This window comes from Haliotis rubra, unplaced genomic scaffold, assembly GCF_003918875.1.
Source record: "Haliotis rubra isolate DU_JTF1 unplaced genomic scaffold, ASM391887v1 Scf108, whole genome shotgun sequence".
In the NCBI taxonomy this organism is placed as follows: domain Eukaryota; kingdom Metazoa; phylum Mollusca; class Gastropoda; order Lepetellida; family Haliotidae; genus Haliotis; species Haliotis rubra.
The window spans coordinates 1,532,412-1,538,790 of record NW_025764981.1 but is presented as its reverse complement, the minus strand read 5'-3'; the positions used below and the strand labels follow the sequence as shown (position 1 = coordinate 1,538,790).

Sequence of the window (6,379 nt, the reverse complement as noted above, 5' to 3'; positions counted from 1 at the left end):
GTCAGTCACTGGCTTGTCTGGTCCTTTAAATATTTACAAGCCGCCTTCATATAGTTTGGATATTGCTGAGTGTGACTTGAACCAACAATCATTACTTTCTTTGAATTCATGGGTATACTTCATGCATTATTTCCTTTAAATCCTTTTTAGTATGTCCATTTCCCCTTTGGGTAATGAAAATTAGGTCTAGGTAGAGTAGAAGAAATATGTTATATTTGTTGGGAAGGTGTTGTGATCTGGTTGATAATTGTGTTCCAATCGAATTGTTTGGATGTCACTGATATTACCATGTATATGTAACGTGAAGATCTTAATTAGAATTGATCTGCAGCAACCCATGCTTGTCATAAGAGGCGACTATCAGGATCTAGTCGTCAGGAACACTGACTTGGTTGACACATGTCATCGTATCCCATTTGTGTAGATCAAAGCTCATGCTGTCGGTCAATCACTGGATTATTTACAGACTGCCGTTATATTGATGAAAAATTGCTGAGTGCGGCATTTAACGTCAGACAAGCATGCTTATCTCTCACAGATTTTTAATATAAATTTAGTACGCAATGGGCTGGTCCCAAATTTAATTTTGGAGTAATTGATTTATAAGTAATGTGGGGGTGATTTTTAAACCTTTCTTTGTGGAGTTGGTCCTTTTAAACATGCTTGAGTTGATTTGTTTGTGATTTGAGATCCTGTAGTATGTGAGTGTACTTCTGATGGAAGCAAGTAAGAAATTACGTAACCATCATGGTATGAGTCTCGTGAGTGGCTTGTATAATCAATCAAGGACGAGTGTGTAATGAACAATGTATTAGAAAAACATTTGAATGACAATCATTCTAATGAAGAGGAAGCTTTTGTAATTTCACAATAGGATCAATATTCTTTTGGCCAGTTGATATGATTTTTGTGAAGCATATTTCTGTGGTTTTGAAAACTGTGGTTGCATGTACAGGGTTTGCTTTCTGAAGATGTTTACAAGGACATCGCTTGCTTTTTAAAGTACTTGAGTTATATTTCATGACATGAAGGAAAGACTTTCACCACTAGAACAATGATATATTTTAAATGTTTGGCCAGTTGAGATCATTAACTGTGAAAATTTTTGAATAGATTCATGAAAGGATTTGACCCTGTTTTCCTTTTCAAACTAATGAAAACAAATGTGAAATTGAAACTTGAAATCACCCCAGTGAGAAAGCTTCACTTAGTCAAAGGGAGGCAACTCTTAAGGGTGCCAGTTCACAGTGTCCCATGGATTGTTTGGTAGCTTTGGCGTATGATGTTTCGTCTTCTTTAAGGAAAATACTGATTTCAATCTAAAAGCATGTATTACAGTTTAGCTTTCACTCCATGCCAGTCTTTTAGCAAATGTGACAAATGAAGGTCATTTTCATTTCTAACAATCATTACTCACTATTGTAATTTGGACCATTATTTCTTTATTTGTTGAATCAAAAGTCCACATTTCAGAGGAAGGGAAAAATGACATTTGGAACCTAGTTCCCTTTGATCTTCAGTTGTTTACGTGTGTAAAATATTGACTTTTTTACATTGACTAGTATGTTAATTTAGGCAAACATTGTGAGGATTCTAGATTTATCAAGAATGACTGACTGGGGAAAAAATTACGAAATATTTTTGTCAGTGTAAATGTTATAGAGTAACATTGACCTGAATGTCAATAAAAATATTTCGAAATGTGTTTGATGAAATTCTCAAGTATTGTCCTTGGAAGCAGAAAATACATATTTACACTGAATTGTCCTTGGTATCCGTTGCTTTGAGCATGTGTCTGAAATTGTTGATGTGTTGGCTTCTCTTCAGTTGCAATGATTATTCTGTGCCTGCTTCAGATATTCTGGTATTGAAATACAGTTGTCTTGAAGTGTTTGTAAATGCTTTTGCCTCCTTAATGTTTTCAGATGCAGGCAAGCTTAGATTAGGCACATGCTTGTCTACCGAAGCTGTTGACAAACATGAACCTAACCTAGGCCATTTGCATCTTTCTATTTCAACAAGTTACATTTTACTATTTTTGTCTTTACAAGTGGAAATGAGATCCAGGGATCAATCGAAACCTGTTCAGAGGCCGATATTTGGTCCCAAGCCTGCAGTACGTAACATCCCAATTTGATTGAACATTTCCTGAATTTTTGAAAACTTGGTCCAGAATTGGATTTTCTAAATGTTCATGTCCCAGTTTGCAACAGGCGCTAAATTGAAATACTTGAGATGGAGTTGTTTCCTGAAGATATTCAAGTTCTTGTTCTTACAGATTCTAATATGTCAATTTTTATCAATAAGATTTTTAAATCTGTAAGTATGTCCTTCCTTGGACAACTAATCCCTCCCTCTCCTACAACAAGCACAGCATGCATCGTGTGTATTACGAGTCCTGAGTGTCTGTACTATTGTGATTTCAGGGGCAATGTTATATACATGCAAACAAATCTAATTTTTGAATAAACTGTCAAAATGGACGTTGTCTTTATTGTGAACCCCCAGAGTGCACTTCTTTTTATAGTTCAGCCGGATGTTTGGTTGTTGAGTGCCATGCTCAGCAATATTCCAGCTGATATGGCGGCAATCTGTTAATAATCAAGTCTGGACCAGACAATCCATTCATCATAAATTGGGATATGATGACAGAGTCTTTGAAGGGCATTTAGATGAAGACACGAGTTTTTTTATGGATGACAACTTCTTTATTGTGAAGGGTCACGATGTTTCGAAGTATGTTCTTACTGCTTCATCAGGTGAATGAAACGAGTAAGAACATGTACATATATAACTGTTTGTTCCTAATTGTTTCATTCACCTGATGGAGTAAGAAAATACTTCGAAATGTCGTGACCCTTCACAATAAAGAAGTAGTCATCCATAAAAAATACTCGTGTCTTTATACAATGACATGTCAACGAGCCATCCCCAAGCATGGGTTACTAAAGAACAACTCTAACAGTTCTTCACAGGGGATATAGCAAATATATAATACCTGAGTAATATTTCTGCATTCAAACTACGCTTGACTTGTAGCTGACATTCCACACTGCCTCACAACCAGCCACTCAAAGAAACTTCTGCAACAATCCTTCTTATGAATCAAAGTTTCATTCATTTATTTTTCATCAATTTGTTACAACGCAAAAGCAAAAGCAGTGTCACTTCTGGCAACGCTTGATAGCAATGTGCAATGTGCACTACAATGAATACCATAATAAATGCTGGTGATTCAGGTTGTTATCGGGACCTGAGAGTCCCAATACCTAATTTCAAGAATCCTTACAGGAAATATAAGGTTTCTGTAACTTTTTTCTAACTTTCAATCATTAAGTGGGTTTAATTTTACGCTTCTTTCAGCAATATTCCAGCAATATTATGGCGGAGGACACCAGAAATGGGCTTCACACATTGTACCCATGTAGGGAATCGAACCCGGGTCTTCAGCGTGACGAGCCAACGCTTCAACCACTAGACTAACCCACAATCATTCAGTACATACCAGGAAGTTTATATTTCTTGTGGAGAATTTACTAGAGAATATTATTTGCGTCCCTTGTCGTCCATTCTATACAATTGTATGGACCTGACAGAGATTTCTTCATCACATAAAACTCTGGTGACTGTTGCAGATATTTGGGATTTGTTACTAGTATACCAATATGACCAGCTAACACACATACAGATATTGTGAATAAATATTTCATAATTTTTGTCCAAAGTCCCAAATTTGTTAAATTCATAATTGTACCATGTGTCCTCCTCCTCTATCATCACACACCAAATATGGCTACATGTTGTTTCTACCAAACTTCAACTCTCGTAACTGACAATGCCAGAAATGGGCTTCAGACACCGTAATGATGTGGGAATTGAGCCTTGGTGACGAGCCAAATATCGGAACAACTGAATGTACAACTCAGTGTTGACATATGTGTATAAAATAAATTTCTAAATGTATTGCAAGCCTCCATCATATCTGACTAGCCCCAAACACTTATGATAACAATATAACAATAGAAATTGGCACTAAAAGACTTCTTAAAGATTCAATACATATATATCTTCGACTAGAGTTTTCAAATATAGTTGGGCCAGCTTTGTGGACATGTTATGAGCCTAAACAAGAAATCACTGTCAATTAGATAACGGCAGCTACGTTGAACACATAGTTCCAAAATTATCCATTTTTCTATCAAATCGTAAAATCAGTCTTTCAAACTACCATATTCTCACTGATCATCTTCTAGTCTGTGAGTTCTCCCAATAAATGCAGTGCTTCAGCCAGGATTTTTGTGAGTGTTGCCAATAGGCACCGTAACTACTAAAATCTGTGCCAATACAGTGAAGACTTTTGCCATTCATGGTAACCATGGTATAGAAGCCCTGTGGATTATATTAAATGTTGTGCCAATGGGCTCTCTAGCATTGGACAAAAGTGCCATTATATATTTTTTAGTGTGAATGGCACAATGGCGCTTGGCTGGCTGAAGCACTGTAAATGCATTATTTAAATACCTGACATTTACACAACTATTTGACTGAGACTGTTAGAGATTTTTCATCCAAATGTAGCGGCATATAAATACAATAAAAAGTGTTCTAGATTCAAAGATGTTTAACTGCTTGTTTTACTTATATTTGTCCGCAGAAAAACTAAAGGCAGGAGGGAATAAAAATAAAAATAAAATCTCCAGTCAAAGTAATATTCCATCTAAATATAGAAAGTATTTTACTTCTGGCAATTAATGCAGTGCATATGGGGCAAAAAACAATTAAACAACCTTTCTTGTAAGTTTACATATTTGGCCAATAAAAACATAACGATTTTAGAAAATTAATTTATATTTTTTTTCTTATTCTTGAAAAAATATGATGCCGGATCCGTAAAACCAAAAATAAAATTGGTCTGGCCTAAGTTTGCTGTTCACCAATCAATCTTATGTTTGAATTATATCAGAGATCTCACCCTGTGGTGTTTTTAAGTGCTCAGGGCCCTTTTAACATTGAATACAGTAAATAAATCAACACACTGAAACAAACATGTATGTACAATCAACTCAGAATTCATTATTGCACAAATTAATTCAATCAATATTAACTATAGACAAGCACACTCCAAAATATTCATATTTACATATATTCATATCTCAAATATTTTAAAATAATCTGATATACATGACACAGTTACATAGATTTTTCTTTAACTTTGTGGTTACCCAAATAGCAATGATTTTATGAGTCCATCAAAGAACTCTCATGAGTTGGGGCCTCACTGAGCCAGTGTCGTGTACCCTGAAGAAGCATGGTGCATTTTATTGCTCAACTGAAACCAAAAATGTTTAAAAGCAACAACTGAAACTTCTGAGCTATCAGTAGAAAATCTCTGTGTTCTGTCCTTGGCACTTCAGAATCTATGGAATGGTTCATCAGCATATAACATACAAATAAATATTAAAGGTCATAAACAAAACAAATCAAAACACTATAACAAAACAAGAGTCATAAAACCCTACCTAAGATGAGGGGAGGTGCCATGAGGTTTACATTTGATTGTAAATACTTTGATTTGATAGCCCTTCTAGTATACTAGTCAGTAGTCAGCACCATTGGACCATATAGGTGTCTTCACCATCAGACCATACAGGTGTCGTCACAATCGGACCATATAGGTGTCATCCCCATTGGACCATACAGGTGTCTTCACCATCAGACCATATAGGTGTCATCCCCATTGGACCATACAGGTGTCTTCACCATCAGACCATACAGGTGTCGTCACCATTGGACCATACAGGTGTCTTCACCATCGGACCATACAGGTGTCTTCACCATCAGACCATATAGGTGTCTTTGCTATTAGATTATACAGGTGTCTTCACCATCAGACCATACAGGTGTCTTCACCATCAGACCATATAGGTGTCGTCACCATCAGACCATACAGGTGTTGTCACCATTGGACCATACAGGTGTCTTCACCATCAGACCATATAGGTGTCTTTGCTATTAGATTATACAGGTGTCTTCACCATTGGACCATACAGGTGTCTTCACCATCAGACCATACAGGTGTCGTCACCATTGGACCATACAGGTGTCTTCACCATCAGACCATACAGGTGTCGTCACCATTGTGTCTTCACCATCGACCATACAGGTGTCTTCCACCATTGGACCATACAGGTGTCTTCACCATCAGACCATCAGACCATACAGGTGTCGCCACCATTGGACCATACAGGTGTCTTCACCATCAGACCATATAGGTGTCTTTGCTATTAGATTATACAGGTGTCTTCACCATCAGACCATATAGGTGTCATCACCATTGGACCATACAGGTGTCTTCACCATCAGACCATATAGGTGTCTT

General features: G+C 36.7%; 1 long non-coding RNA gene across 5 annotated transcripts; it reads left to right on the top strand.

Moving 5' to 3' along the window:
- The first annotated feature begins 5,568 nt into the window (after positions 1–5,568).
- Positions 5,569–6,379, top strand: LOC124281227. 5 transcript variants are annotated; one of them, XR_006899883.1, is made up of 5 exons: positions 5,569–5,625; positions 5,726–5,800; positions 5,876–5,975; positions 6,026–6,125; positions 6,298–6,379. It is a non-coding gene; the product is annotated as an uncharacterized LOC124281227 (long non-coding RNA). The 5 variants fall into 5 exon arrangements; XR_006899878.1 differs by having other exon boundaries at positions 5,726–5,825; positions 5,901–5,975; XR_006899879.1 differs by having other exon boundaries at positions 5,726–5,825.